The sequence below is a fragment of the Hylobates moloch genome, unplaced genomic scaffold (assembly GCF_009828535.3).
Source record: "Hylobates moloch isolate HMO894 unplaced genomic scaffold, HMol_V3 SCAFFOLD_21, whole genome shotgun sequence".
Taxonomy (NCBI): Eukaryota; Metazoa; Chordata; class Mammalia; order Primates; family Hylobatidae; genus Hylobates; species Hylobates moloch.
Window position 1 is genome coordinate 121,646 of NW_026652296.1, and position 12,079 is coordinate 133,724.

The 12,079-nt window shown below is 54.0% G+C and overlaps 1 protein-coding gene across 3 annotated transcripts in view; it reads right to left on the bottom strand.

Annotated features, from left to right (window-relative positions):
- Positions 1-12,079, bottom strand: part of MYT1 (myelin transcription factor 1) — a 110,827-nt gene that overhangs the window by 79,041 nt on the left and 19,707 nt on the right. For 2 of the 3 annotated variants that reach the window (XM_032143297.2, XM_058432878.1), the window contains exon 2: positions 2,320-2,533. The exons of the other annotated variant lie outside the window; for it this stretch is intronic. The gene's annotated coding sequence lies outside the window, so the exon portion shown is untranslated. The remainder of the gene's footprint in view (positions 1-2,319; positions 2,534-12,079) is intronic. 3 annotated transcript variants of the gene reach the window in all.

Here is a 12,079-nt window from a genome sequence, read left to right on the forward strand (position 1 = left end):
GACCGTCTGGCACCAAAGGCTGGATCTGAGCCAAAGAATGGCCTCACTGGTGCCTTCCTCAAATGAGAGTTCAGGAGGGACAGACCCAGGGCCAGAGGGGTCCCCTGCTAGGCTTCAAAGGGAGGCAGAGCCAGGACAGGAGGTTTCTGCCCTGGAGTGAGCAGGAGGCATGTGAAGGTCCAGGAGCAGAGCCAGGGTACACAGGGTGGGGTACACAGCAGGGGTACACAGGGTGGGGTACACAGCGCGGGATCCAGGAGCAGAGCCGGAGTACACAGCGCGGGGTCCAGGAGCAGAGCTGGGGTACACAGGGTGGGGTGCACAGCGTGGGGTCCAGGAGCAGAGCCGGGGTACACAGTGTGGGGTCCAGGAGCAGAGCTGGGGTACACAGTGTTGGGGCAGCTGGGATGGCAGAGGGGACCCTGGGCAGGGGCCTAAAGGGCACACCCACCAGGACAACAGGGAACACGGGCATGGAGCCCGGAAGGCCTTGGGCCTGGTCAGCCTGAGACTGCCCAACGAGCCCACGCGCCTGCACGCAGCCAGGAGCTCTGCCTACAGCCCCAGAACCTTCCCCTGGACCCCAGCCTAATATACCCGCCAGATAACCCCACCTTCCCAGGCCAGAGCAGCCTGGGGCCTCCAAATCCAAGAGCCCAAACACACATACACACCATATACACATCACACACATATACATAGACACACAAACACACTACATAAACACACACACCGCACATACACGCATGCAGTGTGTGTGCAGTGGATGTGCAGAGACCCGCTGGGATGACACCACCTCCTCTGCCAGCATGCACAGGCCATCAGTTCCTCTTTACACGAGGCCCCAAGCCCCGCACAGCCCAGTTATGACCAGGAACTAAGGCTCAGACAGTGACTAAACCGAGCAAGCTTCCAGGAAAAGTCAATGGCAGAGCGAGGACACCCCAGAGGTCCCGAACACCACAGCCCACCTCCCCCCACGAATGCAGGAGCAAGATGTGCGCCCCAAGGAGGTGGCAGGGGAGCGAAGCCGTGTTCCGATCCGCCATTGTCCCACCACCTGTGCCAAGAGCCGCCGGCCCTCCCGGGTGTGGGTTTGCCGGCCCAGCCCCAACACTTCAGCTGCAAGGGCACCTGTATGCAAATGCCACCAAGGGCGCAGGGGGAGGGGGCTGCCCAGGCCAGAGCATGCAGGGTGCTGGGAGAAGGGCAGAGGAGGTGACCTGGGGTGACAGCTGTGTGCTTGTGGTTGGGGGGGGCACAGGCCCCCCCCACCCCAAGGGATAAGAAAGATCATGAGAGGAGGGGTGCGAGCCCCACCCCGAGCCTGGGAGCCCAAGGCACTGGCTCTAAAGAAGGGGCTGTCAGGCTGGGCACAGTGACTCACGCCTGTAATCGCAGCACTTTGGGAGGCTGAGGCAGGTGGATCACGAGGTCAGGAGTTCAAGACCATCCTGGCAAACATGGTGAAACTCCGTATCTACTAATAATATAAAAATTAGGACGTGGTAGCGTGTGTCTGTAGTCCCAGCTACTCGGGAGGCTGAGGCAGGAGAATTGCTTGAACCCGGGAGGCAGAGGCTGCAGTGAGCTGAGATCACGCCACTGCACTCCAGCCTGGGCAACAGAGTGAGACTCCATCTAAAAAAAAAAAAAAAGATGGGGCTGTCCCACCTGAGGAACAGGGTGCTTGGAGCACGGGTCTGCCTGGGCATGGGCACATCAGTCACTGTATGAAGCAGGTGTGCTGACCCCTCCTCTCATCCAGCTGCACAGTCTCCTTGGAAACCTTGCCTTGGACCGTCTGAGTCTGCAGGAAGCCATCTCGCCTGGCAGTCCCGGCAGGAGGAAGTACCCTTACACACTATGATGATTCCAGTGAATTATCACCGCGCCTCACAGGAAGACTGAATTTACTTGTTTTACAGGCCCAAAGAAATGATAGATCTTTTCTGAGGGCCATGACAGCATGGCTGAGTCAGGAACGGGGCCTCAGCGGGGCCGTGTCACTGGTACACAAAGCCCCAGGCCCCAACCTGCAGCAGCCAACACAGACTTGAAGGCTCAAAGACCACTAGATGTCCCACAGCACCACATGAAGAACCGAAGGGCAAGAGCTTCCAACAGAGACCCACATGACAGGCAATGTGTGCACACCCGGTACACAGGGGACCAAACACATACACACAAGCCCTGAGACCACACAAAGCCCGTGGGTCAGATTCAAGGTAGCTGAGACCCAGCTGGACCCCCGAGATGTGTACCCATCCTGCACCCTCACCGCAGCCACAAGCTTGTCTTGGGCTCCCCTCAACCTACCTGACTGATGAGGACCAGAAACGTGGGGACATTCTGCCACCGGTTTCCAAATCACAGAAGATCCCAGACATTCCACTGGCTCCAGGTTAATGAAGCAGCTTGCAAACTCCTGCTACTCCGCCGTCTCCCTTTGTGCAACTGTGTTCGTCAGCCCCATGCTTGCAAAAAGCTGATCTCTTCTAGTGCCACACAAAAGCCAGCTGCAGATGGAAACCTGCAGGAGGGAGACTTGTCTGTAATTTGTGCTTTTAGGTTGAAATTGCCACCTCTGTTTCTGACCTCAGTGCCTCTGACCCGGCCTGGAAAGATGAGTGGGAACCTCCTGGCAGCCAAGGGTATCCTGTGGACAAAGAAGACGGGAACGCAGGAGCCAAACGCACACGCACACTTTGTCCTGAGGTTGGAGGGCAGCTGGGGAGGGCTTTGTACCCCTGGAAGATACAAAGGATACACAGCCGACGTTCTCTTCTGAACCCATCCTCTGCCCAGGACAAGTTGACCTGGGCACTCCTGATGCCATCACTGAGAACCTTGAGGACCTCGTGCTCCTCTGCGCCCTGCTCCCTACCAGGAGCCCCCCAGGCCTCCTCCACACAGATACTCCTGTGTTTCAACACCCACAACGAGGCTGGTCCTGACTGACCTCCTCCAAGTCCCACTCATCTCAGGACCTTTGGACGGCCCTGACACAGCACTTAGCACCCTTGACTTTGCCAGAAAGCTCAAAGAGGTGAGCTCTCTCTTCCACTGGGATACAAGCTCCCCGAGAGTTCCTAGCACACTGACATTGCTCCTTAAATACCTGAATGGTCCAGCTAGTCTCCTGAGTTCTCCACAGGGAAGACCAAGTCACATCCTGTTCAGGGCTCTCCAACATCACCCACGAAGGCCTGATCCCCACTCTTCTTGGGGCCTAGGCCCAGATGTCTAGACTGAGCTTTTCTCATCAAGCACCAGCCTCACGACCCTGTCCTTGCCTCTGTGCACCCAGCCTGGCCTAGTCCCTGCAGTTCCTGTACTGACACCCTCCCCTTCCCATAGCCAGACTCCTAGGTGTGCACCTCTTCTCTGAGAGGTCACACTGATCATCCAGACACTCCAGTCTTAGGACCTCAGGACTAGTCTGCCCATCACTAACCACCAGCTTCTTCCACTGAGTGCCCATAGGGGCAGAGAGGAAACTAGACCACTCTCCATAGTAGTAGCGCCTCACCTAGGGAAGGCCTGTCCTTTCTCCACAGTCCTCCACTCCCACAACTTACCATGCACCAGTTCCCAGCTCCTGCTTTAGGGCCCTCATCCCTCCAGTAACATGAGTAAAACTCCAGTATCCTAGTCTACAGACCAGAAACCTGAGGCCCAGAGAAGAGCCAAGATTTGAACCCAGGTCTTCTGCCTCCAGAGAGCAGTTCACGTCCTCTTGTCTTCATAGCCTCAAGGCAGGAACTTACAGACAGGGAGAAATGACAGTTTCACCTAGCATGGCCCCAACCTGAGGCAGACAGCAGAGCTGCAGAGGGGCTGTGTTTGCGTGCATGTGTATGTGTGTGAACATCCATGTGTGTACATCTGTGTGCATGTGCATGCCCATTTCTATGTGCATGTGTGCGTGCATCTCTGTGTACACATCTGTGTGTGCATGCGTGCGTGCATCTCTGTGTACACATGTGTGCGCCATGTGTGTGTGCATCTCTGTACACATCTGTGTGTGCATGTGTGTGTGCATCTGTGTACACATCTGTGTGTGCATGCATGAGTGCATCTGTGTACACATCTGTGTGTGCATGCGTGCGTGCATCTCTGTGTACACATCTGTGTGCATGTGTGCGTGCATCTCTGTGTACACATCTGTGTGCATGTGTGCGTGCATCTCTGTGTACACATCTGTGTGTGCATGCGTGCCTGCATCTGTGTACACATCTGTGTGTGCATGCATGAGTGCATCTGTGTACACATCTGTGTGTGCATGCGTGCGTGCATCTGTGTGTACACATGTGTGCGCCATGTGTGTGTGCATCTCTGTACACATCTGTGTGTGCATGTGTGTGTGCATCTGTGTACACATCTGTGTGTGCATGTGTGCGTGCATCTCTGTGTACACATCTGTGTGTGCATGCGTGCGTGCATCTGTGTACACATCTATGTGTGCGTGCATCTCTGTGTACACACCTGTATGCATGTGTGTGTGCATCTCTGTGTACACAGCTGTGTGCATATGTGCATGTATCTCTGTGTACACATCTGTGTGTGCATTGCACGTGCATCTAAGACACCTGTACATGTGTGCACCATGTATCTCTGTGTACACATCTGTGTGTACGTGTGTGTGCATCTCTGTGTAAACACCTGTGTGCATGTGCCTGTCTGCTGTGTGGGCCTATGCATGCACATTTCTGTGTGCATGTCTGTGTACAAATGTACATGCCTGTATGTGCGCATGCACATCTATGAATGCACCATCACACACCATTCCTGTCCCCATGAAGGGGACTAGGGCTGAGGAAGCACAAGAGCTTCAGGTCTAGCCCCTCACCTAGGAGAGAGCCCTCTAGACCAGCCCCCATCAGCTGCCATCTAGGGAGCTGAGTCAAGGTGGAGCCCCTCACCGCACTGGTCTCCACCTCCTTCTCAACCCAGGGTCCATGATGCTGCCCTACAACCCCCTCCTCAAACCAAGAAGCTTCCTCAAAGTGGGCTGTATGCAATCCCCAGACTCCAAGGTCCCAGCTCCCTTGGGCCTTTGCAGGTGCTCCAGCAGGGACACCCTCACTTTGACCGTGACTAAGGGGGAAGTCTCAGGTCAAGTATCCTTCCTCGGAGGCCTGCCTGGGCCCCTTGGCTGGTTGGAATTCTCCACGCTGTACCCATGAGCTGTGTCTGTGGATGCTTTCCGTGCCTGGCCAGTACCACCACTGAGTGTCTCAACCACAAGCTGACTGCAGCTATTTTGCTTTCTGCAAATGATGATCCAAAGTGTCTTTACATCTCTGCCTCTATTTGGTGGTTTTCCACATTTAGCCTGCCATTTGGGGCCATTATATAGGAAATTGCTTCATCAAGAAGTGAATACCTGTAATGGGAACAGCACACATCAGGGAGAGAATGTCCTGGCCATTAAGCACCATTCCGGCGGCCACCTTCCTCTCATTTCATCCTGTGTTTGTATAGAAGCCCTTAGCGGATCTGGGGAGGTAGGGGACAAGAAGTAGCCCCTTCTTTGGGGACCCCCCCCCCAAGGAAGCCTGGCACAAAGGGTCAGAAAAGAGGTTGTGATTAAGCTGAATGTGTTCAAGGTGAAGAGTCACCTGAGAGCTGAAACAGAAGTCCCCCGAGGTTGGGGGTGTCTGATACTTTCTACTTTGAGCTGCCAGTGACGCAAGCTTGTAGTCCACAGCAACTGTGTGGGTGGTCCCATGGTTTCTTAAGGAATGTTACTTGGGATTGTGAGATCTCCAAGTTTGAAGCCTGCTACTTTGTAAAAAGTACTTGGGAAAGGAAAATAAATCTCAGGACCCCAAAATCACTAAGCCAAAGTACGTCAGGCCAACCTGCCTCCCATTTTATTCCTGAATAAGATAGCGACAAGGATTGTGTGGAAGGCTACATCCTCCCTCACAATTTCCCCAAAAAGAAACTCTTCTTGGGCTTCAAGATCTTTGCCCTAAAACTGTTCTGCTGAATTTCACCCTGGCAACGTGAATGGATAGCTTCCCTTCACAGGCGTGGGACAATGGACAGGCAGAACTCATCAAAGTCATCCCACTGCCCACCTGAGACAAATGCACATCTGATGGCTTCCTCTGCCCTACTGCTTATGTAAAAATGCAGATTCACTGAGTCAGCCTAAGGCATAAGTGACTATTTCTCTACCCCCTCTCACATGTAAATTGTGTGTTCAGTGAAACGCTGATCAAAAACCCAAAAGAATGCAGCTGTTTGTGTCTTATCTACCTATGGCCTGGAAGCCCACACTTGAAGTTGTCCTGCCTTTCCAGACCAAACCAATGTACATCTTGTATACATTGACTGATGTACAAGGTAGATATTGATTGATGTCTCATGTCACCCTTCAAATGTATAAAACCAGGCTGTGTCCCAAACACCTCGGGCATATGTCGCCAGGACCTCCTGAGGCTGCGTCATGGGCCATGGTCTATCGTATTTGGTTCAGGATAAATCTCTTCAAATACTTTACAGAGTTTGACTCTTTTCGTGGACACCCTTGGTTCCCCCTCCTCAGGGGATGCCCTGGGCCCAGACTTGCACTGCTCAGCGAAGGCACAGAGCAGACACCTTTGTGTGCTTGGGCCACCATGATGGGCCCACTGAAGGTTCCCTTCGCGGGTTAGGGTTAGGATCACAGGTGGAGCCACCCCTCCTTGCCCCGACTGACAGCACTCACTCCCTCCTGTGCCCCTAGGGCACCATCACTTCTGTATAAAGACTCAGCCTCTAATCAGCCTCTCTGCTCCACCCACTATCTCCTTCCCCAGGGTCGTCCCGCTAAGCCAGTCTCTGGGAAGCTTTCAGACCAGGTCACAGCCCTTCTCAGAGCTGTTCTGGCAACCCTTGTTGAAGCTGGAATTGCACAAGTGCATGTCATCATCTGCTCAGTGTTAGGCCAAGGTGAAGGGCTGCATGGATCTGCCTTACCCGGTGCTGAGCCCAGGGCCTGCTCAGAGAAAGTGCCACATGCTTGTGGACACATGCAGAAAAGACGTTGGTTAGGACTGCGGACACCCCCACACATCTGAGGGAGGCTGCGGCTGGTGGGGGCACCACAGAGGAGGCTCAGAAAACAGACCTTCTTTGAGAAGCTGGGGGAGTAGGGAGGGGCAAGGCCGGAAGACGGGGTCCCCGCACAAAGGGCTCCATCTGCGAAGTCAGCCCTGCACCTGCCCTGGTGCCCCATCCACGCAAGCAAGCACCTGGATCTCTCCCCGCAGAGCAGCCCAAGGGGCCCCAGGGAGGGCCCAGGGTCTGCAGCACCCACGGGGCCACCTCCTTCACTACCAGGCAGAGAAGGTGGTGTGACTCCAGCACTGGCTCAGAAGCAGGGCCTCGCTGCCATCCCACACCTAGTGGGAGAGGCCCAGCCTCTCAGAGGCCTCCCACTGAAGAACAGCCCCCGGCCCCACCAAAGGGTGCCCTCACCAGAGCTGGGGGCTCCTGGAGGCCACAGGGCCAGAGGCTGGGCCGCAATCCTGGTCAGTCCTCCCAATCCGCGCTGGGTACCCTCACCCTCACTCAGGGGCACCCATCCCTTCTCTCCTTAGAGCAGGCCCAGGCCTGGGCTCTTGGGGGGAAGTTGGCCCATTTCCCCCGGCCTGCCCCGCCCTCCCAGTCCCAGAGCCCCTGTCTCTGGGTCTGTCCCCTGGACTGCCTACCCTCCCCTCCTCAGACCCTTGAGAGAAGGAGAGACGGTGGCTGGATCTCTGGCAGAAAGGACAGAGCCAGCAGAGAAAGGCAGGGCCTAGGCACTCCCCACAGCAGCTGTCAGGTTTGGCGAGGGAGGTTGGGGGAGGAGGCATGAGTGTATTCAGCATCTGCCTGCAGCAGCCTGGCCGCTAATTCTCCCTAATTGCTTTAAAGTTGTACTAATTGAACTGACTGAAAACAGAGTCTTGAGGGGCTGGGGAGGGCGTTGTCCGAGAAAACAGCAGCCCATCTCCCAACCCAAGAGATGCCCAAAGCTGGCTGAAGTTCCTCAGCTGCCCAGGGCCTCAGCCAGGGTGGCTGTTTGTCCCCTGACCCCAGGCCCAGCCAAGCCCCCTCCCAGATTTAGGGTCAGGGCTGGTGGCCCAGCAAGAAGGGGCCAAGCTCAAACAAGGGCATGTCCAACCCCAAGATGGGACCCAGGATGGGACCCAGGAGGGGCTGCTCTGAGACAGGAAGGGCTGTCAGTCTGTCTTACACATGTGGAATCCATGGGCCTGCCAGTCCACTGACACACTCCACAAACACCAGCCCCACCAGTGCTGACACTGGGAGTCCTGGGGGTAACAGCAGTGCGCACAGTGCTTGGTGCACCTGCTGCATCTCAACGTGATTATGCCACATCTGTTCCCCCACCAGCCAGGAGACCCAAAGAGCAGGCCTGGGCAGGACATGGAAGGAAACATTTGGGAAGGAGGAATGGGTATGAATGAATCCTTCCCCATTTAGTGTGCGAGCCTCCAAACCCTCTATTAGCACCACGTCCGTTATTTCCTTCTCAAGTACTCTCCTCCAACATGCATGCCGATTGTCCAAAAATGCTGGAGGCTTAGTCCAAAGGAGGGCCAGTCCTGCTCCCAAAGCCTGGTAGGGAGGAGCTGCAGGAGAGCCTGTCGTTCCACTGGCAGTGCTGCTGCCATTGCAACCACAAGGTGTCACCGTGGAACACGTGGTCTTGTACAGTCCTGTTGGTCTTGCTGGTTTTGCAGCATCTTTGCTGCCCTGATCCCTGCAGGCTGCTGTAGGGCCTCGGGGACCATGACTGACCAGCTTGAGCATGGCAGAGGAAGGCAGAGGCTGAGAGCTTCTAGCATTCGTCCCACAGTGTTCAGAATGCAGTTTCCCTAACCACAGGCCCAGGTTGCACCTCAGCCTTCCCTTTCTGTAGAAATAAGGCCCCTGTGCAGGAGGGGCCCAGTGTCTTTTCCTCCCAGCTGACATCTGTCACGACACACACAATCCACTGGCAGGGATCTAATAACGCTTAATCCCAAAAGTGAAGGGGCTGGTGGGACAGGCATGGTCTCTCTCCCACTGCAAGTATGTCCTCCTCCCAAGCTTATCACTGGACATTGCTGGATTCCCAGCATGGAGGGAGGCTTCAGAGGAATGTTAGGAGAGGCTCTGCCCAGAGGAAGTGCTCAGCTAATTTCACTGTACTGAAGAAGCCAACAGCGGACTTCAGAAGATTACTCAGTTCCTCTTAAATAGATCAAAAACCAAGGGCTGGGCCCTCTCACCATCCCTGGGCTCCTAGGGACCTAAGGGACAGAGAAGGGTCCCCAAATATTCCTCTCCCTCTCACCTCACTTCCATGTAGAAAATCTAGGCTGACCCAGGCAGAAAGTCAAGTCTGAGTTCAGACTCCTGGACACCTGCTTTGCCACTGCACCTTCAATGCCCCCAGTGAGTACCCTGACACCCAAAAATACCCCAAAATGCTGCATATGATCACATCCAGACACAGTGCATACCACACACATGCAACACATGAGCACATGTGTTCACATACAAAAGCACATGCAGCCACTGCAACTCAATACCCCCCACAAGCCAGATGTCCAGGTCTGTGACTGATCTCAGAAGAGAAGCAGGAGATCAGGAGAGCGCTGAACGCATGCCAGGCAGACTCATTCAGCTGAAGACAGAGGCCTCAGCCCTGCCACCACATTCTCTCCAGAGCTAGCAGGGACCCCCATCAGACTCAGTCTGAGACCTCTGTGCACATACACTTACACTCACCACTCACACACATATGTTCATGAAAGCACACATGTGTAGCATATGCACACACAAATCACTTGAACACATGCACACACACATGCATTACTTACATGTACACAATGAACACACATTCACTTTTGCACATACGCACATGCTGACATACACATGTACACACAATGTGCATGTACACACATGAACATAGCTATATGCACACATGCATGTGCACATATATACGTGCACCCTCACATGTGCACACACATGCACATATACACGTGTGAACACACTGCCCACATGCATATACACACATGAGTACATGCACATATATAGATGCACCCCTCACATGTGCACACACATGCACATATACACATGTGAACACACTGCCCACATGCATATACATGCATATATATACACACCCCTCACATGTGCACACACATCCACACATACACACTGCTTATGTGCACATATACACTTGCATATGCACAAAAACCTACATGTACACACATGCATATACCACTTACACATGCACACACGCACACATGTACATATACATTAGCGTACCTGCATGAGCATATACATGTCACTCACATATGCACACGTTTACACATACTTTTGTGCATGTGTGTACATGCAGACACATTCACACGTAGAGGTACGTGCACACTCACCTAAACATGCATGCACTCACATGCGCATTCTCACTAACACACATGTCCGCTAACGCTGATGTCTGCAAAGTGGGTGCTGCAGAGCACACAGAGCACACACCCCAAGACTCTGGTCCCACCTGGGGGCCTGTTAGCTCATAGGGGGGCAGGTGTCACAGTAACTGGATACAGGGTGGAACTTCCTTCCATCCAGAGGATCTCCCAGCTCAGGCTCATCCTGGAGCCAGCTCTGCAGAGGGAACATGGGGGGAGGGGACTCACATCATGACCTGTGTGGAGGTGGCCATGGTCGGGTGAACCAAAGAACCAAGGTATGAGTAAGCGTAAGCCCTGTCTCAGTGCTCTGTGAGGTAGTGGTGAGCGAGGAGCCACACTGAACCCAGCAAACAAGTGGCAGGGGTTGAGTATTCGGAACATGCTTCCTCTTAAGGAAAGGAAGGACCCTCAGAAACACTGGCTTAAGTTTTATGTAATCCCTGGTCTAGGAGAGAGATGGGTGGGGAGACCTCTGGGCATGCTGAGTGGGGCTGGGATAAACGCAGGAAAAGAGGGAGGCGAGGATCCCCAGGGGCCATGAGGTTTGGGAGCCAGAGAAAAGAGTGGTCAGGAGAGCCCAGCACGGGCACTGTCCAGGGCCTCAAACACTAGGGTGCTGGACGGTCGGGGCTGGCCATGGTCAGCAGCAGAACAAAGCCCCGCCTGGGCAGGCACACCGACAAAGCCTGGGCGGACTGGACAGGGGGCCTACCTGCCAGGAGTCAGGCCAGGCAGCTGGGTGGGGGGACAGTTGCAGAGGGACGCCCTAGAAACAGTAGGATTTGGGAAGTGGGAAGGCAGGAGCAAGGAGAGGTAGCTGGATAATGAGCTGATTGGCAAATGAGTAAACAGCAATTGCCTGATGAAAAGTGTTTATGGTGCAATTAGCAGCTGTGCCATAAATAAAAGTTTAACTGTGTTTATTATAAACTTGTTGAGCCACAGGAAACAGCTCTCCGCGAGTGAGCCAGCCTTTAGTGCTCTATTTACTCCATGAGCCATCTTTGGCGATGCATGACTAAGCTTCCTCTCAGCATCCATTCAATTCAGATCTTCATCCCTCTCCTGACCCCTCCCTCGGCACTCACGGCCTCTCCTGTCCAAGCTCTCACCCCCACGGTGGCATGGCACAAGCACCTGTCCTCACCTGGGCTTCAGCCTCCTGGAAGTACCACCCTGCTTCCAGCCCCTGTGGCTCTCCCACCCTTCTCCCTGGCTCCTTTTCCTACAGAATTCTTCCTAGAATCCTCAAAGCCCTCCCTCTGCCCAGCCCACTACCCCAACTCACTCTCTTCACCACCTAGAAATGGACCCTTTTCAGCACGCTGCCTCCTCATCCTATCTCCCATCATCTTTTGTTGTTTAATTTTTAAGCATGAAAATATTCAAACACATTCAAAACACAGTCAGACAACGAAGAATGCTTGTCTTGTGCCCTCCTCCCCAGCAGGGGCATCTCTGAAATTGGTTTGTATCATCTCCCTGCATGTTTTCACAGTTTTTGTATCTACATACACATCCAAGAACAACACATACTATTTTTTTTTCAGTTTACATGGATGTGATCATACAGAACAAAACCCTTTATAACTTGCTTTTATAGCTCGACTTTTTTTAAA